At 40.3% G+C, this 11,970-nt stretch overlaps 1 protein-coding gene across 2 annotated transcripts in view; it reads right to left on the bottom strand.

The window, feature by feature from the left end:
• LOC124777170 (C-type mannose receptor 2-like) overlaps nt 1–3,973 on the bottom strand; it is a 63,918-nt gene extending 59,945 nt beyond the window's left edge. Inside the window, exon 1 of one of the 2 annotated variants that reach the window (XM_047252479.1) lies at nt 3,858–3,973. The gene's annotated coding sequence lies outside the window, so the exon portion shown is untranslated. The remainder of the gene's footprint in view (nt 1–3,857) is intronic. The other variant, XM_047252480.1, reaches the window with a different exon arrangement.
• Nucleotides 3,974–11,970: the final 7,997 nt, after the last annotated feature.

Here is an 11,970-nt window from a genome sequence, read left to right as displayed (position 1 = left end):
CTCAATATCTCCACAGCGTAAAATAGTTACTGTAAGCCATCCATTGCCACAACTAAATTTGTCAACCTATATAAGGGAAAAATTAAAAACACCACTGCAAAAACGCAAGGACAGCGTGGAAAGCAATGCCTTTCATCTTCAGTTTATTTTTCTCCTTGGCTCAAGTTCTGATTTCAGTATTATCTTTCAACCGTCATGAGTGATTGGCGAACAAACACATGCTAGTAAAGGGCAGCCACCCAGATATGCAAAATATCCACCAAGTAGTCAACTAGTAACACTAAACTAATTTCGCTATGGAAGTGGATAGAGACAAAATCATTAAGTATCTAGACTTCACAGTTGGAAAAATAATAATTACCACATATTTTCTAGCTATAGAAAGAATACCACTTGTGACAACAGTAAAAAAAAAACGAATGTCTGCGGTCCAATGTCGTATAAACACGCATTTTTGCTTTAGTGATTTATAGATTAAATAACCTCCCCTATAAAAGCCAACAGCTAAAAAGAACTTAACACATTTTGTTATACCGCCCGTAGTCATGAATTTGATCCAAATATAATCACAATATTATACTACAAATGTAAAAGAGCAAAGCAGAAAAAATTGGGACTAGTGCAGCAGGGGATACAACCTGTCGGCTTTGGACAATGACGTCACAAGTGGCCAATCGAGAAGCGTTTCTTCTTAGTGTTGTAGCTCCCTTCAGTCGCTGATAAGTGTTTTTCGACTTTTTAAAAAATCTCACGAGATCGAATAAACAGATCCACTTTATTAAGCAATCAGTAAAAAAACTAAACTGAAACATAACAGCAAAAGCGAAAATGGTAAACTGCTCTCTGGCGGCTTGTGACGTCCTTGTCCAAAGCCGACGGGTTGTATCCCCTGCTGCACTAGACCCAAAAAATTCCAGAACGATACTGACATAACTTTAGAAACCTTCCCTAAACCAAATGTTATTTGCGTACCAACAGTCTGCCTTGGTAGAATTTCCAACGAAGCGTATGCACTTTATAAAGCCACAAATATTCAATTGGCCTTTAAAAACAATAAGAAGCTTTCAATGAAATTACGTTCCGCCGTCACTAGAACATCCATTACAACCGAGGCATATATAAAATCGGATATAGCAACTGTAATAACTTTTACATTGGCCAAACCCAAAGAAATTTTAAAGTCAGATAAAAGAGAACACATTAGAAACAGCTATAGTAATCAGTTGAGCTTCTTTCTACATTTTAAAAATCTAAACCACTCTGTTGATAAAACCGAAAGCCCAGTCCGGATCCTGAACAGAATACCAAAAGGTCTTGTAATGAGCCTTCTTGAAGAATTATAAATCTATATACGCACACGAGCTAAGATCCAAAAGAAATAGTAAATGAGTATGTAGAATTCAGACAGAAATACAGCTTCAAATTCCTTATTGGACTTTTAGAACATGAAGAAGAGTGAATCGGCTGTGACATATGTAAAAACCAAAGACAATCATGACAAAAATTTGTTCGTAGAATAACACTGCTGTTCATCTGTATGCCGGCCGGAGTGGCAGAGCGGTTCTAGGCGTTACAGTCTGGAACCGCGTGACCGCTACGGTCGCAGGTTCGAATCCTGCCTCGGGCATGGATGTGTGTATCGTCCTTAGGTTAGTTAGGTTTACGTAGTTCTAAGTTCTAGGGGACTGATGACCTTTGCAGTTAAGTCGCATAGTGCTCAGAGCCATTTGAACCATTTGTTCGTTTGTATAAATATCGTAAACATGTAACGTGGTAAGAGTAGAACTGTCGAACATTGCTGTTTATCTGTATAATCTTTGTAAACATATAACTTCGTAAGAGTAGAAGTGTCAGACTACTGTCAAACCATAATTAACGTATTATTTTCAATATATTTAAGACATTCACGATCTAATCTAAACACTGACACCAGTAAGACAGTTAGCTAACGATGTAAATCATTCTAGACTTGAGTACAGTATAGTCACTTTAATACAAACGACATTCACAATTATTAACGGTCTCACCAAAACTGTATTATTAGGTACTTGACAACGGCGATAAATGCCGAAACAGTAGCAATTAATAAAGATTAAATACTATAAGCAGCTATTCGGGTGCATCTTTCTAATAATTCTGTTTTAGGTCTATGACACCGCGAAGCTTCCAGAGCATTAAGCATTTACAAAATGTGAACTACTTAGATAGATGCGGAATTCACTGAAGTTAACTTCAACAAAGTGCACGAGCGGTGTGTTGCTGCTACATGGAGCAATGTCTGCAGCTTGCTCTCTTTCGTTCTTTGCTAATTTGGAAACCGCAGTTCGCCTTAGTCGGTTAACGTTATTTTTTATAGAATTATTAACGTAGAGCTACTTTTCTGTCCACCGTGTTGTTTGTAACGTTCAGAACTTTCATAAATATTGCTAAAATACCAACGCCTGTATAATGGGATTGGGATCATTCTTAAAAAGCGATCGTCAGCTGTAAATTATATACAAACAGTTGACGATTGCACAGCTTGGAAATCAGTGACAAGTGACGCATTCGTTTACGAAGTAATTTCGTGGTGCAAGTGCTGAAGCTGACTATACATGGCAAAAAAAGAGAAAATTATTCGTAGTGAGGAGTTGTTGTGTGGCATAAAACGAACTTTTTATATGTTATGGATGATTTTCAGCGGCTAACTAAGATGTTGAAGGTGAATTGTTTTAAGGTGAACGACCGAATAGTATTCGTGGTTTTTCATCAGACACTTCTTTAACAGAAACTAGAACCTCCCTGAGATATTTTTAAAGATCATTTTCATTTACTCTGGGTAACACGTTTTTCATAATAATTGTACGGGTTTGATGGGCCTCCCACCACGGAACAATGACACCAGTCAGCCTACTCAAATATCTGATGTGCCCCACTTACAAGAAAGTAGGTGATGGACTAATAAAGGTAAAAAATTCAATCAAACTACAGATTTACTAGTGTGCTGCACCGGACGGTGACCTTAAAAAGAGAGAGTTTTCCATCATCTGTGTGGCTAGTCTTCTTGTCGCCACGATTAACTTATTTAAAGTCATATTTCATCCTGATGTTTCCTTATGAGAAACTTTTAATTAAATATCTCACTGCGAGATAGAAGGCAATTCTACAGTCTCCGTGCTACAGTGTTAAAATGGTTCAAATGGCTCTGAGCACTATGGGACTTAACTTCTAAGGTCATCAGTACCCTAGAACTTAGAACTACTTAAACCTAACTAACCTAAGGACATCACACACATCTATGCCCGAGGCAGGATTCGAACCTGCGACCGTAGCAGTCACGCGGTTCGAGACTGTAGCGCCTAGAACCGCTCGGCCACACCGGCCGGCCTACCATGTTAAAACACTGCAGATGTGATTTAGGGACAGTTCCTCAATATCACCACGAGTTACTAGTCCAGTCAATTAAAATGAAACAAAAATGTTGTTCATTCTCCATGAAACTAAGCACATGAATTGTAACGCACAGAAAAATTAGGCTTTTCTGATGGAGCAAGAGTTTGGAAATACGAATAAACTATTTAAACTTATGGAAGAGAATGTTTGCTGCCGGAAACAGTCAACTTAGCCAGTCAGAGGGAATCCATAATGGTTTGTTTTAAAAGTAACTGCAAGCTGTAAGCTCTACAATAAACAATAAAATTCGTACAGAGATGACACAAACATTATAAAAACGGATAATCTGCCCTCACGAGAACCTTAGATCAGGGATTTAAGTTAACTATCGTAAGCTACTTTATAAACACATCAAAGAAAAGCGTTTGAAGCCTTCTAGAAATAATAAACAATCCATCAGACTGTAGTGACCAAAGCATACTTACTTACTGTTGAATACAAAACACCCACACGAAGCGTGAGAGAAAGGTGAGACAGCACGGCTGGGCGGACCAGTGCGTGGCGGCTGCTGGCCGAACTTCCTGCTATTTGTGAGGCAGAGGACACGGCAATTTTCTCAGTAACGGAGGTCACGTGACCGCTTATCCCCTCCATTCGTCGCTTGCAAGTCCGCTTTCCTGAGACATGTCAGACAGTCGCTGGAGCCCTCAGCACGTTTCCTGCACTTCGCCACGTATATAAATACAAACATTATGCCACCAGCTGTGTATATACTGTTGCTATGTGTGTTCATCCCATTTATTTTCTACCGTAAGGTGCAGATTAAATTTCCCAGCAGATGTGTACAGTAAATTGCAAATCCAAAGTGTTAAGTGACCTTTCTTCACGTCATTGTAGCGTTAGAAAATCAGAGCGCATGTGTCAAGAAATTCGAAGTTTTCTCGACACATTTCTCGCAAAGCGTGCCTCAAGAGACTGGGGAATATAACCACTCTTCTGACGTCACAATTTCTAGGACAACAACAGGATCCAACATCTGGAGGACTAGGTCACAAGACCAAATCATAAGCAGAGGTGTGGCCTTATATTCACAGTGAAGAGTGTACACTATCTGGCCAAAAGTATCCTGGCAGATAATATCCACCATTCGCCCTTATGGCAGCTTGAAGTCTGCTGGGGACACTTTCATGAGGTATCTGATTGTCTGTGAAGGAATGACAGACTATTCTTCCTCAAGAGCCAAAGCGAGAGGTAGTAATTATTGGAAGATGGGGTTTGGAGCGAAGTCGACTTTTTCATCCAACAGGTTTTCCATTGTGTTCAGGTTGGGATTCTGGGCAGTCCAGTCCACTTAGGAATGTTACCACCCACAAACTATTGCGTCACAGATGCTGCTCTGTGACACGGTGTACTGTCATAATGAAACAGTCACCGCCTCCGAACTGTTCCTCTTCTGTAAGCAGCATACAGTGCTGTAAAATGGGTTCATATCCTTCAAAATTTTGTGTTTTCTTAAGCGCAATAGGGGAACATACCCCAAAAACATCCCCATACCGTAATACCACCTCCCCCATACTTAACTGTTGCGCTAGAAATGAGGGCATGTAAAGTTCTCGAGATATTCTTCAAATACAAACCATTCCATTATTTGTTGATGGCTATAGCGTGATTAATCGCTACAGGTCACTTTTTTTGTAGGCATCCCTTATCCAGTGATGTTACTGTTTACCTCAGGCGTCACTTGGTACTGACTACAGAAATGTGTGGCTTACGGAAATGTATAGCTTATGAGGAGCTGCTCGACCACTGCAACCCATTTTTTTAACTCCCTAAACAGAGTTGATGCCTTCCAAAGTGAGAGTCTCCATCCCTTCCAAGCTAATTATGTAAGCGTAGACCAGATATGGCGCAAATTAAAAGATACAGTATCGGCAGCAGTAGATAGATTCATACCGCATAAGTTAATAAGAGACGGGATTGATCCACCATGGTACACAAAACACGTCAGAACACTGTTGCAGAAGCAACGAAAAAATCATGAAAAATTCAGAAGAACGCAAAATCCCCAACACTGGATAAGTTTCACAGAAGCTCGAAATTAGTGCGGACATCAATGCGAGATGCTTTTAATAGTTTCCACAATGAAAGATTGCCTCAAAATATGGTAGAAAACCCAAAAAGTTTCTGGTCGTATGTAAAGTACACCAGTGGCAAGAAACAGTCAGTACCGTCACTGCGCGATAGCGATGGAAATGCTACCGACGATGGCACCACTAAAGCGGAGTTACTAAGTATGGTTTTCCGTAATTCCTTCACGAAAGAAGACGAAGTAAATATTCCAGAATTTGAAACCAGAACAGCTGTTAGCATGAGTGACATAAAAGCAGATATCTTAGGTGTTGCAAAACAACTCAAATCACTTAAGAAAGGCGTCTTCCGGTCCAGATAGTATACCAGTCAGGTTCCTTTCAGAGTATGCAGACACAGTAGCGCCTTTCTTAGCAATCATATATAACCGCTCACCTGACGAAAGGTCTGTACCTAAAGACTGGAAAGTAGCACAGCTCACACCAATATTCGAGAAAGGAAGTAGGAGTGACCCATTGAAATACAGACCCATAACGCTGACCTCAATGTGCAGTAGATTATTGGAGCATACACTGTACTCGAACATTCTGAATCACCTTTAAGAAAATGACTTATTGATACATAACCAACACGGATTCATAAAATATCGTTCTTGTGCAACACAGCTAGCTCTTTATTCCCATGAAGTAATGAGTGCTGTCGACAAGGGATTTTCCTCACATGCGACTACTAACGAAATTGCGTGCAATTGGAGTACCGTCTCACTTGTGTGACTGGATTCGTGATTTCCTATCAGAGGTCACAGTTCGTCGTGATAGACGGTAAATCATCGAGTGAACAGAAGTGATATCTGGTGTTCCGGAAGGTAGTGTCATAGGCCTTCTGCTGTTCCTGATTTACATAAATGACCTAGGTGGTAATCTGAGCAGCCCCCTTAGATTTTTTTCAGGTGACGCTGTAATTTACCGTCTAATAAAATCATCAGATGATCAACTCGAATTACAAAATTATCTAGATAGAATTTTTGTATGGTGCGAAAAGCAGCAAATGACACTAAACAAAGAAAAGTACGAGGTCATCCACATGGATACTAAAAGAAATCCGAGAAATTTTGGGCATACGATAAATCGTACAAATCTAAGGGCTGTCAGTTCAATTAAATACCTAGTAATTACAATATTAGCAACTTAAATTGGGAAGACCACATAGATAATATTGTGGGAAAGGCGAAACAAAGACTGCGCTTTGTTGGCAGAACACTTAGAAGATGTAACAAACTCACTAAAGAGACAGCCTTGTCCGTCATCTGCTGGAATATTGGTGTGCGATATGGGACCCTTACCAGGTACGATTGACGGAGGACATCGAAAAAGTGCAAAGAAGGACCAGTTCGTTTCGTGTTATCGTGCAGTAGGGGTGAGAGTGTCACTGATATGATACGCGAGTCGGGGTGGCAGTCACTGAAACAATGCCGGTTTTCTTTGCGGCGAGATATATTTACGAAATTTCCATCACCAACTTTCTCTTCCAAATGCGAAAATATGTTGTTGACACACACTTACGTAGGGAGAAATGATCATCATAAAAAAAAGAAATCAGAGCTCGAAAGATTTAGGTGTTCCTTTTTCCCACGCGCCATTCGAGAGTGAAATGATAGAGAAGTAGTATGAAAATGGTCCGATGAACCCTCTTCCAGGCACTTACGTGTGAATTGTAGAGTAATCATGTAGATGTAGACGTAGAATCATTGCGCTTGCTGGACTGCAAGTAGCCTTTCGAACTAACAAGTAACTGCTTCCGCTGCTTTCATGCAATTTTTTACAACATCGACCCGCAATGAGCGACGGAACCTGTCCGTCAATACACGAGAAGGCATCGTCTTGGTCCAGCTGTGGTTGTTTCTTTTTGTTCCCACTTGATAGTCATGTCATCAACTGTCCACTTGGACAACTCTTTTCTTCTGGTGTAAGAATTTTTATTACGCACACCTGCCGCAAAATTTCTAGTAAAACTGTTATTCTATAGGTCTACTTCTCTTACCTTTACAGAAATGTTGTGCCGCATGAGTCAACGCCGTTCCCATTTGTTTATTTACGGTTTTAACAACGCACTGCCGCCAGTGCGAACGAGGCACAACTTACTCAACTCTTCTTGCGTCTGACGTCACCGTAGTCCCGTAATTGGTAGTCTTTGCAGCTCGAGCGCTTCGTTCTTCCCCGCGCCTCTTGTTACTGTGATTTCCGTGTCTACGTTAATACGTTGTCTTCACATGCCGGCCAACCCGTGGATGTAGGTTCTTCCATCTGAACAACCTGCAGCAGTCTCTTGCCCTCATTTTTTCGCAGTAAATAAGTAAGACATTTGCAACACTTAGTCGGAATGGAGCTTCTTATGTGCTAAAGTATATAGCCGCGCGGGAATAGCCGAGCGGTCTTAGGCGCTGCAGTCATGGACTGTGCGGTTGGTCCCGGCGGAGGTTCGAGTCCTCCCTCGGGCATGGGTGGGTGTGTTTGTCCTTAGGACAATTTAGGTTAAGTAGTGTGTAAGCTTAGGGACTGATGACCTTAGTAGTTAAGTACCATAAGATTTCACACACAGTTGAACAGTAAAGTATATATATAACTAAAAGTGATGATGATGTTGATGATGATGATGATGATGATGATGACTAAGGAATTAGCCCTGACGCTGGTTTTCATACGAAGAGATGAAACATTTAAAATATAGTGATGAACTCCTCGCAAGGAGTCTTGAGCAGTAATTAAATCGATTATATCAATGCAAGGAATTTATCGGAAACATAATCTTCAGTGAATTATCTACTTTGCACTTGCTTCGTGAAAATACTGGATACAACTTTTTTCAGCTGAATACAGTCAATGCCTCAGAGTACCACGACAAGTCGAAAAGAAGTTAATTGCCCAAACTGATGCGTATGATCAAGAACTTCTTCCAGCGAGATGGCGCTCCATCCATCTTCCATAAAGACATGTTGCATATTTTTAGTGACCCATTTCCACGTCAGTGCAAAAGTCGAAGCGTGCCGCGGCGTAAAATAATAACCTACAGAGCAACGCTGAGCCCCCAGCCTGCTCAACCACAACATCCCTTGATTATTAACCATGAGCATTTATCGAGTTACAATTTTCACATTTCTCTGGTTAGCTGTTATTGCTGTCCTAATATAAGGCTTAGTGTAGAAATTCAAAAAGGTACGCTGACATGAAGTGAATGGTTCAGAAAGACATGATATGGAGGTTGTAATTGTATCTAATTATCAACTGTAGTCGTACTTAATCCAGCACTGTTAGGCATATCTGTGTTTTAATAGGCTACTATGTGACTTCAGAATTATCTGTTCAATGAATGCAATAAACTGATATATAGTAACCAGTTTATCTGGAAAATGAATTAAAGTCAACTGAGAGGAAATAAAATCATTAAAGTATGTAGATGGCATGATAATTCCGTCAAACACGGCTGAGCCCTTAGATAAGCTGATCAGAAAGGAAAGTGTCATGAAAAGAGGTTATATGATAACATCAACGAACGTAGAGAGGGGTAATGGAATGTAATCTATTTAAATGAAAATGATACTGAGGGATATAGATTGAGAAATAGATTGGTAAAAGTAGCTGACGAGCTTTGCTATTATATGAGTAGAAAATAATTATCAATAGCAGTCGTAAAAAGGCTACGAGGAACATTGGCACTAAGAAGAAAAACTTTTTTTAAAAGGCAAATATGTTAATTCGACTCGTGATGACTGGGTGTTGTGTGATGTCCTTAGGTTGGTTAGGTTTACGTAGTTCTAAGTTCTAGGGGACTGATGACCATAGATATTAAGTCCCATAGTGATCAGAGCCATTTTGTTAATTCGAATAAAAATGTAAGTATTGTATTATGGTTTTTTGGCTACGACCGTCTCTTTGCAACTGAAAAAGGCAACATTGTTTTGCAAGAGTCGCTTCACCTCCGTTTATCGGATCATCAGCTGATGCCTGAACTACATATAAAGTACATTTTCAGGTATATGCCTCGCTTTCAACTTACAAATTCCGCTATTATACGTGTAAGTAACCAATATATCTGAGCTAGCCACACTTTCTGTAATATGTTTCATTACTTTCTGCATATGTCGACGTTGTTCCACTTGAATTCTTGCAATATGAAAGCTAGGAAGTCTTACCAGAAAGCACTTTTGTGGAGAGTAAGCTTATATCGAAAACATGGTCGATGGAGAAAGAAAATAGATTGAAATGTGTTTCTGCAGTAGGTGCAGATAACATGGGTAAGCTTGACAACTATTGAGAAGGCCTTGAATCTAATTGGAGAAAAGAAATATAGCACAATTGGACAAAAGAAAATTTAGCTCGACAGGAAAAAAAAAACCGTGACGCATTAAGGAAATGTTAATGGAAGAAAACTTAACAGGTCAAAATTGTAAACTAACCTCGCTACAGTAAACAATTTCAAGTACATGTAGGTCACATCGATTGGACGAAAAGGAAAGACTTACCACAGAACAGACAAGCTACGAAAACTGAATGAAACTATTCTTCGGACTGAAGACCTATTTCTTCCTATCCCCGTCACCGCCACCGCCACCCCTCTCTCTTTCTCTCTCTCTCTCTCTCTCTCTTTCTCCCTTTTAATACGAAGCATGCACATACCAGGTTCTAAAACTAATAATCAAGGCTGAAATACTGTACGCAAGGGAGACACTATCACATCATATGAGAAGCAACATGGAAGGCATGCTGAAGACAGAACGCTAAATCATTAGAAAAATTCGCAGCCCAGAGCTGATAGAGGACACCATGCTAGGAAAACCACAGATAATATTTCAAATCTAGCAGCAGGTGTCAGAAAAAAAGGCACGTCAATAGAGTTCTACCATACATACAAAGGGTTAAGTCTGCAACGCAATGGGTCACAAAAGTCAAACTTACCTAGAGAAGTCACAGATCGTTCCAACGGAAACTGAAGACAGAAACGTATACTATATCAAGATACTCAAGTACAGTGTGAGGTCAGAGAACGAAGTCCCAAGGAAATCAGTGACAAAGTGGACTAAAAATATGAAGAGACTCGATGGATGAACAGAAATTGAAAGACAAGTATTACGAAATGGGAGAGATAACCAGTGAGCCTAAGTTATCAACAATGCGGCCATTTTGGAAGCCACCATCTTGAATGCAACTCGCAATGTTGAAATGTAAATTGAACTTGTAATATATCAGACAGCTAGTGAAATACGCGAGAAAAACAATTATGCCTGTAATTTGAGCAAAGCTTTGTTCACATTCGTGTAACGTCGCATATTATACAGAAGGGGACAAATCCTGCTGATAATACACAAAGATCATAGGATGTGATCGGTGCATTTCCAGCATGTTGTAGGATTATCGTTATTCGCTTCAGCCATTCTTCATGGACTCCAGTCAACTCATATACCATAATGCGAGCACAACCATCAACCCTGAATAAAGTATGGCCCATCCCAATTTCCTGGAGATGCAGCTACTGTTTGAAAGATGGTAGAAGAACGGTTGATGTTGTTGCTTCATCATAGTAGCCTTCAGTCCATCAGTTTTCTGTCTGTGACAGATCCAGTTTCACGGAATTTCACGATCAGTTTCACCACCGCACTGTGATAATCGGTGATCTGTCTGGGTAGAGTTGGTTGAAATTCTCCGTAATAATACGGGTACCATTCCCTTCAGATATGAGGATGATCTCAATGGGTTCGCCTTGTGTTAATGCCGCCAACTTTCACATCACCTGTAAACATCAGTCAAAACTTGAGATTGAATAAAGCTATGATCAAATGACAGCCCCCTTTATCTTTTCCTGGTGTTTTTTTCTGTTTGTTTGATGTGTCACATGGTCACTTATCCATCCGAAAATTATGAGTTTTATCCAAGATGGTGGCTTTCAAAACAGCCTCCATATTGGTCATTAAAGCCTTGGACAAATCGGAACATTGTGTATATAAATTATTCCAACTGAGTAACTGAGAAAACAAGTACATCAAGTTTTAAGCGTATCAGCTATTAAATACATATAAAATATGCAGTAAAATTAACATTAAAATGCGCACTGCAATGGACTGTACAGCGATTAGTAAAAACAAGCTGTATAAAGGAACAATAAAGGTAAGGTAGGATGAGCAGTTGAATGAGCATTAAAATTAACGATAAAAAGAACATTAATATGAGCAATACCCGTCCGGTTAGCCATGCGGTCTAACGCACTGCTCTCCGGGCGGGAAGACGTGCCGGAGGAGGAGATTAGTGTTTAACGTCCCGTCGACAACGAGGTCATTAAAGACGGAGCGCAAGCTCGGGTGAGGGAAGGATGGGGAAGGAAATCGGCCGTGCCCTTTCAAAGGAACCATCCCGGCATTTGCCTGAAGTGATTTAGGGAAATCACGGAAAACCGAAATCAGGATGGCCGGAGACGGGATTGAACCGTCGTCCTCCCGAATGCGAGTCCAGTGTGCTAACC

This window comes from Schistocerca piceifrons, chromosome 2, assembly GCF_021461385.2.
Source record: "Schistocerca piceifrons isolate TAMUIC-IGC-003096 chromosome 2, iqSchPice1.1, whole genome shotgun sequence".
In the NCBI taxonomy this organism is placed as follows: Eukaryota; Metazoa; Arthropoda; class Insecta; order Orthoptera; family Acrididae; genus Schistocerca; species Schistocerca piceifrons.
The sequence above is the reverse complement of the archived record's forward strand: the minus strand, read 5'-3'. Positions and strand labels throughout refer to the sequence as shown.